This window comes from Schistocerca gregaria, chromosome 5 (genome assembly GCF_023897955.1).
Source record: "Schistocerca gregaria isolate iqSchGreg1 chromosome 5, iqSchGreg1.2, whole genome shotgun sequence".
Lineage (NCBI taxonomy): Eukaryota > Metazoa > Arthropoda > Insecta > Orthoptera > Acrididae > Schistocerca > Schistocerca gregaria.
The window spans coordinates 49,569,588-49,587,137 of record NC_064924.1 but is presented as its reverse complement, the minus strand read 5'-3'; the positions used below and the strand labels follow the sequence as shown (position 1 = coordinate 49,587,137).

Sequence of the window (17,550 nt, the reverse complement as noted above, 5' to 3'; positions counted from 1 at the left end):
ACAGAGACGTCCAGTTGTGCAGCGACGTGTTCGATTGTGACAGGTCGATCACCTCGAGTGAGAGTGTCCGCACGTTCCGACACTGCAGGAGTCGCACTTGTGTGCAGCCGGCCAGCACGCACGCGGGAGATCGGGCAGGTTCGCGCGACCTTGTTGACGCCTGGCCCAACGACTCGCCACGCTTTTGTTCACTGCCAGGTGTCCGTAGACATTCTGGCAACACCTACGAATATCTGCAATGCTCTGGTTTTCCACCAGGGTGTTGCTCTAGCGAAAAGAGTAGGGGATAATATGGTGTATTGGAATCCTGAATAAAACCAGATAAAAATTGTTGCATTAGTTATTGAACAGCCCTCTTCTTAGTAATTACACGCAGAAGGGTTATTCATGTATTCTTTTTTTTAGTTGCACATCAGATAGTATCAACCGAAAGTCGGGAAAAACAGAAGTTGTGACGGGAGGGGGAACGGGGAAGTAAATCTCACTTTTTTCCCCCTCCGAGGACGCATTTCGCTCAGTCCCCAGTTGGCAAAAATCGGAAGACTTTGATTAAACGACATAGTCGCAAGAACTCCACCACTAGCGATCTGTGTGGCAGGCAGCTGTTTAAATCAAATCGACAACTGCCGCTTGACCCGTGTTAGCGATAGCCGTCTGCTTGGTGGTAGCCATTTCTTTATGATGATACTTGGGCAAATGACCCTATGGAAACGACGTACGTATGCAGTCGCGGCCTTGAAAAGGCTTCTCCTCTCAGGCAGAGAGGCAGGAGAACTCACGCACATCACCTATTTTTTTCTTAAACCTTCATTTTCTTTACGTCCAACTCTAGGCGGTGGCCTCTCTCACTACCCTCTTGGTACTACACTGCCCTAGGGATTAAAGTAAGAGCATAGCCGTCAATGCTCACCGCAAAATGCGAGCTTACCGAGTGTCGAATCAGATTTGTTACTGGGTTCAAAACTTTCTTGCAGACACAGACCATCTCATCGCTCTTAACGGTGCAAACTCGACGGGTGTAAAGGTAATTTCAGGAAGGAAGAAAAGAAGGAAGATTAGGGGTTACGCCTCTTCGCAATCCAGGTCATTAGAGATAGGGCAGAAGCTTAGACGGTGTCAAGGATGGGAAAGAAAAATTATCTGTGCCCTTTCAAAGGGACCATCCCGGCATTTGCCTGAAGGGATTTAGGGAAATCGCGCAAAATCTAAATCTTGATGGCTGCAAGCGGATTTGAACCGTCCAGTATGCTAACCATTGTGGCACCTCACCCGATTAATTTCGGGAGTATTTCAAGGAAGTGTGATAGGATTGTTACCGTTAAGCCGGCCGAAGTGGCCGTGCGGTTCTAGGCGCTGCAATCTGGAACCGCGAGACCGTTTCGGTCGCAGTTTCGAATCCTGCCTCGGGCATGCATGTGTGTGATGTCCTAAGGTTAGTTAGGTTTAAGTAGTTCTAAGTTCTATGGGACTGATGACCTCAGAAGTTGAGTCCCATAGTGCTCAGAACCATTTGTCACCGTTAATATAAATTATCTAGTGGATGTGTATGGAGCTGTTCTCGGACGATGCATTTGTCCGTATGAAGGTAGAAACGCCCACATGTTACCAAAGTTGTTTCGACTATCCTGCAGAAGTTTCGTTGGGTAGCCCCTACACATCCTCTATACAGTCCCGATGTCTCCCTCATGCGATTTCCATATTTTTGGAGTTCTGAAGAAAGATGTTCGTGGCCGTCGTTTTGCTTCCGATGAAGAGGTACACGATTGGGTACAATCGTAGTCCGGTCGGCAACCGCGACTATTATTCCATGGAGGCACTGACCATCTTGTCTCACATTGGGGTAAATGTACCAACAGTTATGGCGATCACATTTGAAATAATAAACAGTGTGCTTACTTTTTCTGCACCTATCTTATTTTCATTTGACTGCCCCTTATATTTCATCTGTCAGTCATTGCTTCGTGTCTCTCTGTAGAGGAATGTCCAACACTCACGTCGACGAGTGTTGTCTGCTCCCCACAAACTGACAGCCCTCTGAACGACGCAGTAACTGAACGCCTCCGGAAAACGCCAATCCTAGAAACATACGTCCTTATAGACAGCATTCCAGATGTCAGAGTTTTATTACAATTGTTTACCAGGCTTACTTTCAATCTTCTCTGTTAAGTTCTTCCATTGTTTGGCCAACTTTACCTGCACTACTGGCAAGGAGCACAGTGCCAGATAATTTTCTGCTTTTCCCATATTTTTCGTTCTGTCCATATCGTGTTACAAAACTAACGAAACTATCAATCACTCTAGTTGAACAGTTGAAATTCTGTCGATTTGACGATTAGTGTGTTCCATTTCCTTCTAGGCTTTTTCATTTCATGATAACCGTTTTACGCGTGGCACTGTCACAATAGTGACTTACGTACAAAATAAGCACAATCACTAATGGTGTCTGTTTCCTATTCGCAGTAAAGGGACATAGGCATTAATACCACAGAGGGCCGCACAGCTTCATTCCGAGTTCCACGCCCTACCAATCTGAATTGTTGATTTCCTTTATATTCCGTACTACTGCGATACTATTTAACTGCGTTTGTCAGAATATTGGATCTCATACTATTGCATATACAATGTGCACGACTATTGTAACTGACAAAATTTCTACACGTATATACCTAATACACATGATGTCAAGGAATTTGCAGTCAACGAATTAATTTCAAAAAGGTGACGAAAGTGTGTCTTGTGAAATGGGATTCTATCCTTGGATGAAAAGGGTGTGGTCATATTTAAGCAGTGTGTCTCATTTGCGTCTATCTGCCACACTTAAATCGTTTTAATTTCATATAATGCCTGTCCTTAGATTAAAAACTAAACATATTCTCCAAAAATGACTATAGGATATAAAAATTACAGAGCGTGCCTGAAATAATATGCGTCACTCTTAAACAATGCTTCAGAATTTTTCTACAGGCGTTACAACCTATCGGAAAAAGACCTACTTGGTACTTCAGATCTGACAATTCTTCTTCATGTGTCAGATGTTTGCCCGCATCTCGTGGTCGTGCGGTAGCGTTCTCGCTTCCTACCCCCGGGTTCCCGGGTTCGATTCCCGGCGGGGTCAGGGATTTTCTCTGCCTCGTGATGGCTGGGTTTGTGTATTGTCCTTAGGTTAGTTAGGTTTAAGTAGTTCTAAGTTCTAGGGGACTAATGACCATAGATGTTAAGTCCCATAGTGCTCAGAGCCATTTTTTTTTATTTTTTTTTTTTTGTCAGATGAACCAAGAACATGGCGCCTAGCAGGACGCTCATAACAAGGCAGTTCTGTGACTGAATTCTTGGTGGCAGAAAAACCATTCTTGGTGATTGGCAATCCTCTCAAGAACAGCAACACATACGTTTCTGCAAACGTCCATCTGCTGAGCTGTGAGGATTTTCAGCACCATTTCGGCACAAACTTTTCGCATGTGCTGACTTCCATCAAAATTTAATGTATACCGAAAATGTTCCAAGCTTAACAGGTCATCCATCACCTTTCTTGTTAAATGTCGGTCTGATCTCACTAGAGTATGGACACGTTAGACGTTTTCGTCGGTTTTAGAAGACGAAGGTCTCCTGAGCGAGGTTCACCTTCAACATGCTCTCTGTCTTCCAAAAATGATTTGTGCCAGCGAAAAATTGTGCTCTTGGTAAGTAATGTTCCACATAGGCCTGTCTCAACTTTTCAAAGCACAGTCGCGGATTCGCCATGTTTAACGCAAAATATGAGGGCATAACATTGCTGTTAAATCGCTGTTACATTTTCTTAACACACACACACATACACACATACAAAAACCACAATGTCACTGATGGCACTCTCAAAAAACACGTTATGGCTGTACAGAGCTGGAACATACGACAACCTCTGTCCGCAAAAGTGCTGTGATGTGGCTGATGACGGTGTGAGGACGAGACGTAGCAGTGTCATTGTGCTGCTCTTCCACTGCACTCAGTGAACCGATACACGAGGCGAAGTTAAGTCCATTAGTACCGCTGCGTACCACTGTTAACAAACAATATCCACTGTCGGACAACAAAACCCTAGGCAGAACGAAGCAGTAGCAAAAGCAAACTTGAAGGCTTTGAGTTAAAGAGAGCATTACTGTTGTAAACAGCAGCTATCTGGAGAGAGTGGAAACAAGACACACAGCTCATACCGTCGGAATTGGCACTGTTCTTCTTTATTTCCAGTGCAGTACAGATACAAAGCTTATTGGGGCAAGGAACCAAGTGCAATGCAAATACTCAGTAAAGACCCACCAGCCACCGTGGGTCCCTTACCCAAAAATACTTTCAAAGTATCCCCAAACAACTGCTAAATACTTGTTTGTGGGTTCTGGTTCAGCCCGTATACATGTACAGGGTGATTTTGCTAAATGGACAGAAACTGCGTGGAACACTCCCTGATAAGATAAGGAACAAGAAAGGTCGTATGGACATATGGAAAGAAATTTTTTTCCAAGGTAGATGGGCTCATTTGAAGGTCAAGGTAGAAGATCTTTGAGTGTGTACGTTTCTATGATTGAAAGCACACAGGTGGCCACACCAGGCAAGTAGAAATGTTATGCCCGTATTAGTGTTTTACCTTGACACTCGAGAGGGGAATGAGCTGGGGCACCATCTTGCAGTAGCGACATTACCACTCACGCCACCAGAAGCACGTCTTCCAGCAAGGGAGGCTGTGTCACCTACAGGAGGCACATATGTGCCCCGCCCGTGATGCATTGTGGGAAAAAAAGGAAGATTCGAGTTTAATGTCCGACGACGGCGATGCCATTAAAGGCGCAGTACAAGCTCGTCGGATTACGAAGGAAAGGAACCATCTCGGCATCAGTCTGGAGCGACTTAGGGAAATGGTGGAAAACCTAAATCTGGATGGCCGGAAGCGGATTTGAACCATTGTCCTTCCTAATGCGACTCCAGTTTGCTAGCCACTGCGTCATCTCACTCCTGCGTTGTGGTAAGGTGACTGCTCTCTTCGAGGCGATCGCCGTTAATCAACCACCCCCTCCCGTTGAGGCTGAATCGGTACCTGTGGTTCGTTGCCGCTGGGGATTCTCTGTAGCCCACAAGTGGGTGTTGTGTAAGCTGACGATACTGCGCCTCGTAAGCGTAGGCTCGTCTGCGAATAGTGCAGTTGACAGAAATACCAGCACAGCGATGGCCTGTCGACAAACCAGTGAAAAAAACCGCCGCCACTGAGGGAAGCCCATGAGTAGTAACGCCTGCATGAGTTGTAAGTGATCCGGTTAGCGGCATTCGTCGTGGAGAATGTTCCCCAGTCGTGTGGCCTACCCCATACTGGCAGTTTACTTACCCCATGCTGATACTGGGGTCGCTATAAAACACCTTTTATCTTCATCTTAAAGTGGGTGAACACACTTCCAACCATTCGTCCACTATTTCACAAAGGCTATTCTGTATCAGCCGGTTTGTATAGTTTTACATACATATTAAAATAATTCATACATTTCATCGATTTTTATTGAGAAATAGTATATATAACAGTAATAGAAATAATTTCTGTTTCTCAATCAAAATCGATGAAACGTATGAATTATTTTAATATGTATGAAAAACTGTACAAACTATCTGATACAGTATAGCCTTTGTGAAATAGCGGACGTATGATTTTTTTCAGAAAACATTGTGCTGAAATTATGAATAATTGTCCACGTGTGCTATTTAGTTAGTCTTCAGTCCCCATTTTATTTATATATGCATCCGGATAAAGAATTAGCACCCCAAGGAGACATTACACTAATGTCATGTAACCCTAACTATATTTACTTAACTTTTTAATTTTAATAATTAGCAGCCTCAGTTAAAATTGAAATAATATTTCTACAGTTGCTGATAGGGCCGCGAAATGTTGAAGATATTTAAATATATTTACTTAACGTATTTACGTACTTATTTGTCAGGTTCAGTGGCACCACGCTACTCAAAGCTACTTGGTCATCGAATGAGGCAGTACATGGTCTACAGAACGTTCATTAAAAAATTTATAGACAAAGAATTAACAAGACACGAAACAATGGAGAGCTCGACTACCGTGAGGAAACCCGGTACATAGTAATGGAACTGTGCCACAACGAAACCTTTCAACTTGGATTTTAATATTTGGTGTTTATCTTTTTTTTCAGTTCTGCCTTAGCCCTGCCGAAAATGAAACCTGCAGAATAGTGAATACCTCTCTGTTCCGTGCTTAAGAAGGTGTTATCCAAGTGCATACTGTTTTTCCACCTAGAGTTCACAGAGTGAACGCTGCAGTTTCTTCTGAATGAGTCACTACTGTCAACAACAAATTCTACGATGAAGTACGTATACAGGTACGACATAGTCAGAACTGCGAGGCACCTGAACAACGACCTATACGAAGTTCGTCAGCTAACACCGAAGATCAGCTTGACTGCATGTTTCCGGGGTAAGAAAATTCTTCTTAAGTGCACAAAATTGACTCAAAATTCATCATACGAGATAATAGGGTAAAAGTAAGGAAAGTAATCAAACATTCGCGTCTCATTGCCATATACAGTAGAGAGCATCCTTAAACTGAAGATAGCGGCCTTATTAATGGCGTCAATTCGACGGCCAAGAGAATCCATAAATTTCTCCAGGCATTCTACGTCCAGTGGAAGCCAGTCATTGATTATTAGAACCCGTAGATACAATAAACTGTGTGGTTGTTCTTTCTTACATTTCGCCCGCTGTTCCATGTAGTTTGTTTTAAAAAGATGAAGAGAATAAATAATAAAATCGGAGACTTAAATAGTAAGATGGCGAAAAAATCGTGGAACTTAAAACATAGAACAAAGGGATGATGATGCTAATAAAATACATACGAAGCAGACAGGTAAAATAATAGACAGACAATTAAAAAACACGGCGGCAGTCTGGTTTCTGTTCGCAAAAGACATAAAATTCACACCCAGCGACAGCATGGTTTCTGTTCGCAACACTAGAAACACGAACAACACTGAACATTCACTGGAACACTGCACTAAAAAGTTGGCAAATGTGACTTACCTCAGCCGAGAGCAGGTGGAGGGAAACTGGACAGATGATGGGAAAATAAAAAAGGGTGGAATGAGAGGAAAAGCGAAAGGTGGCGAAGGGTGAAAGGAGCCTATGGGGGATGAGGACCCATAAGAGGGGTGGGAGGTGCTGGGCAGACGCGGCAGGGAGTGGGGAAGCCAGAGGAGGGGAATACAGAAGGACTTGAGGGGGGGGGGAGGAGAAGGAAGGTAAGGAGGTTTGGTGGGGAGAAAAAAGGATGGAAGGGGGGAGGAAGAGGGAGCCCAGGGAAAGGACAGAGGAAAGGAGGGGGTTTGAGGATCAGAGTTGATAGGAGGAATAGATGGAGGGAGAGAGGGCATCATCTGGGAGGGGGAATTGATCGAAGTCACCTTGGGAAAGGAGATGAAGGGTGTAGACATGGAGGGTAGGGGGAGACAACAGTGAAAGCGTGGAAGGGGGTGGAGATGGGAGGAGAAACCAGTGGGTGAGGGGGATCAAGGCGGCGGGAAGTGTAGAGTATGCAGATATGTTCGAGAATGGGAGCAGATGGGGGAAAGGCATGAGGTCATAGAAGATCCGCATGAGGGATGGGAGGTGTATACGGAAGGCGAGGCAGAGTACATGATGCTCAAGGATTTGGAGGGACTTATAGAATTTGGGGTGGAGGGCAGAGATCCATGCAGGACTGGCATAACAGAGGATGGGACGGATTAAGGATTTGTAGGTGTGGAGGATGGTAGAGGGGTGCAACCCCCATGTCCAGCCAGAGACGAGTTTGAGGAGTTGGAGGCAGTTGTGCGCTTTGGGTTGGATGGAGTGGAAATGAGGGATCCAGGTGAGGTGACGGTCATTGGTGAGGCCAAGGTAGGTGAGGGTGGGGGTGAAGCGGATAGGACGGGTGCAGACGGTAAGGGAGAAATCCAGAAGTCGGAAGGAGTGAGTGGTATGATCTATGATGATTGCCTGGGTCTTGGATGGATTGATTTTCAGTAGCCACTGCTTACAGCATGCAGCAAGAAGGTCAAGCTGATTCTGGAGAACGCGTTGGGACCGAGGGTAGAAGCGAGAGCAAGGAATGCCGTGTCATCGGCATATTGCAAGTGTTGCACTGGAAGGGTGGGTTGGGGCATATCTGCCATGTACAGGAGGTAAAGAAGAGGGGAGAGGACAGAGCCCTGGGGCACACCTGCAGAGGGGTAGAAGGTGTGAGAATTGTCATTATAGATGGTAACGTAGGAGGGGCGGCGGGAGAGGAAGGAGGCCATCAGAGGGAGCTCATGTAGGATCATATTACGCCTGTGCCTGTGCACCTTAAATGGAACAGTATTCGAAGAAAGCGCGGAACCCGACAGAGGCCGCTCATGTAGTGGGTGCCTTTGCGCATGCGGTGTTAAAATTCAGATGCCAAAATTATTAGAATTAAATATCACTAAATGTGTCATTGGTTATAAACTGTTTTATTTTTGAAGAAATTAAAGAAATCGCATGGTCTCAGCCCTTATCCAGTTGAAAGCAGTCGTCACGATTAAGATGATCTTACGCAAAACGTATTTCCACCGATTCCTCTATAATCGAATCCCAGAAGGATCTCGTCGAGGCCAAGATTTTAGTGGCAGAGAAATCCATGGAACGTCCTACGGAGATGCAATGCTCCGTTGAGGGTGACTTACTGAGCTGCGAAAGGCGAGTGTGACGATCGTGTTCAACTCGTCTTTCACACATTGTGCACTTTGTCTGACCGACGCATGTTTTCCTACTCTGGCAATGTATTCTGTAGATTCCAGCGATCCGCAGTCCCAGACTGTCCTTGGCCGAACCGAGAAGATCACACGTCTTTGTAGATTGGTGGAAGTTACTTTGACATAATATTTTCTTGATATTCTGCCTACTTTCGACGAAATATTGCCAACACACGGCAGGAACGCCCTGGCCTTAAACCGTTCCTTCTCCTGTTGGTCTTCTGGTTGGTCACGTTTCCTCTTCTTTAAGGTTGTGCTGATCTCATGTGGAGAATGTCTATTATCTCTGAACATTGATTGTAGATTTTCGGCTCCTTTGCAAAGGTGTCTCCATCAGACACAACATGTGCCCGGTACACCAACGTCCCAAGGACGCCCACAGTTCACGGCGATGGCAGCTAGACGCCTGCGGATAAAAATTTGTTTGTGGGGGCTAATGGTAAACGGAATGTCCCAATGTTCCATCCATTTTCCGTCTGACCAAAACGACTAGAAACGGCAGACAGCCGCCCTTGGTGGGAACCGGTGATTTCTTTAATTTCTTCAAAAAGAAAACATTTTGTAACCAATCAAGCGTACTGACATCTAATTTTATTAATTTTGACACCTGGATTTTAAATTCGGGACTGCGCATTCCAACAGAGAGCGCTTTTGTATTATCACATTACTTACGCGCCTACACGCCATCGATTTTTTTTTTTAAATACGGTGGAGCCCCTCCACGCCCATAACGGTATGAAGGCCAACACAAAAGATCTACTGCCATCTGCACAAAGGGAGTAGCATCCACTAAACGAGGCCTTCGCAGGATGTGGGTACTGTGATGTATGCATACGTCTAGTTGTGATTATTCGTTAATACTCGCTGATCTGAAGATAGATTGGGCTGAACATTGATCGAAGGGTAGTGGTTTGATGAGCAGAGGAAAAAAAGTGCCAAGGCAAGAGCCAAGGGGATGGAAGATTCTGCGATAGTATGGTCAGGTAGTAAGAGCAGTAGGTGACTGCTTACTATCTGCGACAGATCGTATAAGAATTAGGTAAGTTAGTAGTGGGTATCACGCAGACGGATATCTCAGACGCTACGATGCGTTGTCAGTCGGTGGTTACAGCCGGGTTCTGGCGTTATCTTCTCGACCAGTATCAGCATACCTGTAACAGTTTGTCGTTGGTCAATGTCTAGTAGATCATATATAGAGTAGTGTAGGCGGTTTGTTTGTGCTTTAATGTGTGAGTTTATCGGCTTCCCTGCAGGTGCCTGTTGGTTGGCTTTGATGGCAGCCGGCATGTCCAGTCAATATTGTTGATGTCCAGAGGCTCGACGGTACCGTGACTTGTAAGTCAGCTCGTCATCAGTGGTTAGGTCACAGCTAACAGTGTCTTTGGTCGCTTATGCTTCCACCCTTGGGTGTGATCATAGTTCCCCAGAGTAACGATAAACGGGTTGTTCGCAGTATTCGAAAAGAGCGCGTATGTCGACAGAGGTCGCTCATGTAGCGGCTGCCTTTGCGCATGCGTCTTATCGCCTATTTTTGGTACAAAAGTAGCGACATGAACTAGCAACCTCACCTTCTATGTAACATTTTTTCTTGTATTAGTTGTCATGTCACGCGACTGAAGAGCAGTGGATAATGCCGCTGATAGCCCTCCCCTGCCCACATGGGCAGGGGAATGAAATCAAAATAACGAAAGAAAAAAACTAACAACCTCCAGTGAAAACCACTCACTTTGAGATGGCTGAATGGTTGTCAGACGAAATATCGTGGTAGCAAGTTGACGCTATTCGGCTACAATCCACCTGGAGGTGGCTGAATGGTCGTCAGTCGAAATATCGTGGCAGGAAGTAGACGTCATTCGGCTCGAATCCCGAAACTTCATGGAATACTGTTTACGTGGGAAACTTTCAAGAATCACATTTGCTATAGGACTAGGACTGGACGATTTAGCGGGTCTGTGGACGAGCGATAACGTGCCAGGGCGTTCGTCGTAACAGGATCGCGTGAACACTCCTCTGTCGAGGGTGGTGTCATCTTGTATTATAGGAATTTCCACAGCATTAAGATCATGAACATGTAAAAGGAGTTGCAACATTTGGTCACCGAAATTGTTCGTGTAAACATCTTAGTCCGTAATCTGTGGTTCAAATGGCTCTGAACACTATGGGACTTAACATCTATGGTCATCAGTCCCCTAGAACTTAGAACTACTTAAACCTAACTAACCTAGGGACATCACACACATCCATGCCCGGGGCAGGATTCGAACCTGCGACCGTAGCAGTCGCACAGTTCCGTACTGCGCGCCTAGAACCGCGAGACCACCGCGGCCGGCGCTCGAATCATCCAGAACGTTCTTCAAACCAGTGGCGAACAATTGTGGCCCAATGGCATGATACCATTATGTGGGAAGATGAAGTCTATGAATGATTGTGAATGGTCTCCAAGTAGCCGAACATAACCATTTCCTGTCAATGATCAGCTCACACAGCCCACACCATTATGCAGCCACTATAGCTTGCACACTGCTTTGTTGACGCCTAGGGTCCACGGCTTCGTGGGATACGCTCCACAATCGTGCTCAACCATCGGCTCGTACCAACTGAAATCGGGATTCATTTAACCATTCCACGGTTTCCCAGTCGTCTAGTATCCAACCGGTACGATCACGAGTCCAGAGGAGGCACTGCAGGCCATGTCGTGCTGTTAGCAAAGACACCCGCGCCCGTGGTGAGGGGTAATGCCTGAAATTTGGTATTTTCTGGACGCTCTTGACGCCATGGATCTCGAAATACCGAATTTCCTAACGATTTCCGAAAAGTAATGTGCCATGCTTCCACTTCCAGCTACCATTCCTCGTTCAAAGTCACATCGGAAACTTTTTCATGTGATTCACATGAGTACAAATGACAGCTCGACCAATACTCTGTCCTTTTATACTTGATGCAAGCTATCCTTCCGTCATCTGTATATGTGATTATTACTATCCTCTGGTACCAGGCGCCGCGGAATTTGAATCCCCGCCATCGAAGACCCCTAGAGGTCTCTGCAGCATCGCACCGTAAGCTGTGGCGGCGCGCGCCTCCTGGCCCGCTTTTAGTGGAACACGTGGTCCCAGCGGCCAATAGCGGCGCCCTCGATAGCGTACTTAAGCGCTGGCCTCTCGTTCAGCCGTCCAGTCTAACATCGCGTGCATTTCAGGACATATCGCCTTAGAGAAGAATGGGGAAAAAGTGGGCTATTGACGTATTGACTTTCGTGTTTCTATTGCAGTAGACGTGATTGTCTTGTTTGGTTCGTTACTCAGTTGTCTGTTCTTGTTGTGTCGTAACGTCCTCCGTTGGTCGTGATCGTCATCTCCCATTGTGTTGTTGTTCGTGGGCCACTCCATGGATCTCGCCGCGTTTCAGTCACTTTAATCCCGTGACCGTTCGTTCGCCGTTACAACATTATCCCATTACTTTTGACCAAATGAGGTGGCGCAGTGGTTACCACACTGAACTCGCATTCGGTAGGACGACGGTTCAAACCCGCGTCCGGTGATCCTGATTTAGTTTTTCCATTATTTCCCTAAGTCGCTTCACGCAAATGACAGGATGGTTCCTTTGGAAGGGCATAGCCGATTTTTTTCCCCATTCTTCCCTAAGGCGATGGGACCGATGACCTCTCTGTTTGGTCTCATCCACCAACCCAGCCAACTATGACTTTTGTCACTTCAGTGTATTTCGGCTGACAACCATTCAGCCACCTTCAGGTTAGGGCTTTACACTGGAAATTGCAGGTGAATGTCGCGAAGATTATACGAAAAATTGGCGCGGAGGCGCATGCGAGTGAGTTACCGCTGCATGAGCGTCCTCTATCGAGTTTAGCGCCCCCTCCAAATACATTGTTCCACTTATGGCACGTTGGCGGTCTGTAGATGATGCTTTTGTAGTGTACGAAGAGCTGTCACGATTATTGCTGTATCTGAATTCAGTCGACGAGAATATGGAAATGGAGAAGGATGGCTGCCTATTGCTTCTAGACGTCTTGGTCAGACTGACAGTGGCTGAGTCACTGGGGCATTCCACACACACGGGGCCGTATGCGCAGCCGATAGCTGCCACCAGTGTTAACAAATTATGGGCGTTCTTCGAACGTTAATGCTACGGACACATGTTGTGTGTGATACAGACAATCCCGCGAAGGAGCTGGAACACTTACAATCTGTTTTAAAAGATACGGTTATTGTCTACATCTGATAAGCACAGCATTGAGGAGGTACTAACATGACCTCCCACAAGAGCAAGAGGAGAATGAGCTGTTCAATTGCAGAGCGTTCCTCCCATATGTCGGCAACTTCTCGTGAAATTATACACAGTGTTAAGAAAGAATGCCATTAAAGTTTTCTTCCGGCCATCTTCAGAGACTTGCGCTATTTTCGGTTCAGTAAAGGATGATTTGGGATTGCGGAAGGCTGGAGTCTACGGAGTACCATGCGTGGAAAAGCCTACATTAGTTGAGACCTCATGCACGTTACGTGAAAGGTGTGTTGAGAATCATCGCCACACTCGCTTTTCGCAGACTAGTAAGTCAGCCATAGCCGAGCATTGTATCTCCACAGAACTTTCTGTATATTATTGTGCCACGGAAATTCTGGCCACAGCTACATGCTTCTGTGATTCCGTTATTGAGGCATCTGTCAAGATACGTTTGACGGAAGATCTTATTAAATTTGATAGTGGCTTTGAGCCGGGTGAGGTGGAGTACGTGTTGATTTCTTTAATATCTTAGAAAGTATTTTACGGCTAATGACACGTCCAGTGACAGCTTTATTAACGCGACATCTGAATTTCAACTCCGCGAGCTCGCATTCCGACACAGTATCGCCACTGCGCTGGAGCCTGCGCACCGCAGATGGAGAGATGTTCGAAGGCGGTAGTGAACTTGGCGGAAGGCCATTCACGCAGCAGTAAAGTAAGCGCATGCGCCTCGCCGCCAATTTTAGAAAAGTGCTGCAGCACTCTCCAGCGTTAAACACTCACCTGAATATGGCTCAATGATTCCCAGCCGAAATACCGTGGCAAAATATCGACGTCATCCGGCTGCAAACCCGGAACATCATGGCATACTCATTACGTTGGGAAAACTTCAAGAATACATACTGGTCCATGCCGACAGGGAACTGAATGAATGGATACACAAGTCGTGCTACAAAAAGCATTCCAGAACGTCACAGAACTATACCTTCTGCATATTGCGAGTCAGACGCCTCGTTGGTCCGTTGGTGCATCCGACGCTTTGCAGCATTTAGAAATAAGAAAAATAGTGACCCAGTGTATCGCACAACGGTAATTTATGTTGCACTTTATGTTTTGTTTTCCCCATTCAACATGTGTAGCTTTATGCGACGCTGAGACGCCACCCTCGGACTCAGAAATGCTTCAAGCAGCAAGGTGTCGACACAATCCAAAGAAACGACAGATTTGAGAAGTCCACTTGAGGTGTACTGAGGGTTAATGGGCTCACGTTGTCCCCAATGGCACTGTGGACGCGTCACTCTAAGAGAATGTTCTCAAACTCGCTTTTACCCACATTTCGTTCCTTCTTTTGACGTCCCTGTGCGCGTAGGTCAGAACGCTAAATCCAGCGTTCAAATGACGTTGGCAGAGGGAAACATTTCAGGGCCTCCGCGGATGAGAATCCACACGGAAAGGTCTCAAGGGGTGGCATAAAGGGCTTCAATGGAAACAGAACTTCCCTTGGGGCGTTGATTCCCACACATTTCGCGGTGTAAAATGACAGTTTGCAGTACAATGATGAACAGGGCGACGTTGGTGACAACGTTCGACACTGCTGACCCCACGCCCTCCCCCCACACCCTCAACGCCTGTAAACCCACTGAACATGATCTGACCCATTTGGAGTGCAGTGCGGCCTCAATTTCTGGTCTCGTATAGAGGGGTGGAATCACTAGGGGCTGTTCCAAACCATTCAAAGAAATTTAAAAGTGATCCGAAGCAGCAAAGGGTGTGTTTGCTTTTTCAGCCCTCCTGGTTCACACCCTCCTATGTCAACCTCGCGGAGGGGTGCAACATTGACATGTGTGTGAATAAAAAAAAAAACAACTATGAGTCCCCATAAGAGTCTCCAATTTGGCAACACTCTTGGTGCCACTCATACTCTTTTGTTGAGCACATTTAAAATGTACCTTTCAGAGATGTCACCACCCATTCAGCTAAATAGTGACTTGCAGCTGCCACAGCGTCTGCGAGCAGGCAACCCCACTGACACACCTTAGCTGTGGTTTGCCTATCTTCAGGCTCTAGATCAGCCATGTGGCTACAATGGTGTCGAAGTTCCTAAGAGGCACATTTTTAAAGTGCTCAACCAATGTTTGTGGATAGCAGTGAGGCTGTTGCCGAACTGGGAGGTCATTTTATTCACGCACGTGTGAATGTTGCACCCATCTGTGATCACACCACAGCAGGGCGTGAAATAGGAGTGTTGAAAAAGCATAAAAGCCTTTTGCTGCTTCGGATCACGTTCAAATTTCGTCGAACGGTTTTGAGCAGTCCCCACCGGTTCTACCGTGTATACCAGAGCTAAAACTGTGGCCACACTACACTCCGAATGGGTCAGATCACGTTCAGTGGGTTGCATCCCAACTATGCTCGTGAGTAGGCTGACTCGTCTGGCGATGTCTGCAGTGACGACCGCTACCAAGAACGCCATGCTGTTGCCTCATCGCACTGCGTAATGTCTAATGTCGTTTTCTACCACCAAAGTGTTGGAACCGACGCCCCAAGGGGTCATTTCATTGATACACTTCATGCCACCCCTTGAGGCCTTTTCATTCTATTCTGGCTGGGAGTGTGTCTGAAATGTTAACCTGGGTCAGCCATAAGATAACTGCCTGATTTCAACACTGGTAGTCGCAACTATGGCCTCCATCACATAGGTGTCAAAAGAAGCGATGAGATGTTGGTAGAAGGGTGCACAATGACGTGCCCATCGTGTGATACCCCCACTATAGCTTTCGGCACAACTGTAGCGAAATTTTCTGCCAATGTGATATTATTAACCCGCCTTACACATCCCATGAACTTCTGAGCTGTGGCCTTTTTTTCGCATGGGTCGACACCTTGGTGTCTGAAGCGTCGTTGAGCCCGAACCTGACGTCGCAGTTGCAGTGGGAAGCAGTTAGGAGTTTCAGACAAGTGATACTTTTCTGTGCAGTGTAGTAGCTCTATACAGGGTGGAGAAAAATTATGTCACGTAATTTTAACCCGGGATAACTGATGCCAGTAGGAACCAAACTTACTAATGTTGTGTAGGTCGACAACGCACAATATTTAAACTACGGAAACCTGGAACCACGCGCTCCGATTGGCCGCGGGATTACCCTGTCGCCGGATGCTCTGGACAACGCATGACCTCGAATCTCTGGAGCCCTGGGGGCGAATCCACCGGGGTCCCGACACATCCGTTGTAGTTTCATGATAAGAAGCACTGGAAACAAACCCGTCAACAGCTGTTAGTTGGCGTGCAGAAGGTGTTTTACAAGTTGTGTCGGCTCCGAAAGGGGCCTTTTTTTGTAGCTAGGACATTGTTTACTCAACACAAGCTTGGTAACGTCGAACGGTGTTTCGTCGAACTATTTTAAAGGTTCCTGGCATTGCCCTGATGTGATTGGCGGCATGTTGAATGCGATCCATTAATTCCTCTTCGTTTCTAGGTGGTTCGTGTCCGGGTGGGTGAACTAGAACCTTGAAGAATCCCCACAGAAAAAGTTAGGTGGCGTGAGGTCTGGTGATCGCGGGGCCCATGTCCTACGAGCACCTCGGCCATTTACGCGGCCGTCGAAGAGTTCACTTAAATGTCCGCACAGCACGACTGTTAAGTGCGGGCGCACCATCATCCTGCAACCACATGCATAGCCGTATTTCCAGGGGAACGTCTTCCAACAGGCCGGGTAGAGTTTCTTGCAAAAAGGGACGGTAATTTGCCCCGGTGAGCCGAGGGGGTAGACGGACTGGCTCTGTCAGATGGTGAGCCACAATGCAATCCCAAATGTTGAGCGAAAGTTGTTCGTGGTGTCCGTGGACGTACGTGACGTCAGGATTTCCGCTTGTCCAGTAATGAACGTATCTAGTATTGTAAAGGCTATCGCGATGGAAGATGCACTCGTCGGTAGACGACAGAATGGTGGGGAAGTCGGGATCTTGTGCAACACGTCGCAGAAAACACCGGCAAAACCCTAGCCTGTGTTCATAGTGGGCCACAGGATTGAGCTCTTGGACTGGGTGGAAACTAAATGGATGCTGGCTGTCATCGCTCAAAACCTCCCAGACTAACCGATGAGTGACCCCCTTTTCGTGTCCAACCGCTCGAAGTACTTGTCGTAGGTGCTTCCTCGAAGTGCTCGAGAACAGTCTCTTCGAATGCAGCATCCCGTCGTGTTCGAGGTCTTCCAGTCTTCCAGCATCACCATGATATCCCGATAACGTGCCTGTTTCGCCAAGTCGCCGGTGAATTGCTGTGAACGTTTGCAGGTGTGGGTGGCGTCTTGCTGGGTACCGTTCCTCATACAACAGTCGAGCTCCATGCGCATTACCGTCGACTAGTCCATAAACAAAAACCACATCTCTTTGTTCTTCAAACGAATACTGTCCCGCCATGTGTGACTAAATGGCAGGTGAGATGTGACGTGCGTATGCTCTGAAGGGAAACTGACGAGTCGATGCCTCTGACGCGAGTTGCAGACAAACAGCAAGACCTATT

General features: G+C 46.7%; 1 protein-coding gene across 1 annotated transcript in view; it reads left to right on the top strand.

The window, feature by feature from the left end:
- LOC126272391 (uncharacterized) overlaps nt 1–17,550 on the top strand; it is a 288,157-nt gene that overhangs the window by 63,679 nt on the left and 206,928 nt on the right. The window lies entirely within an intron of this gene.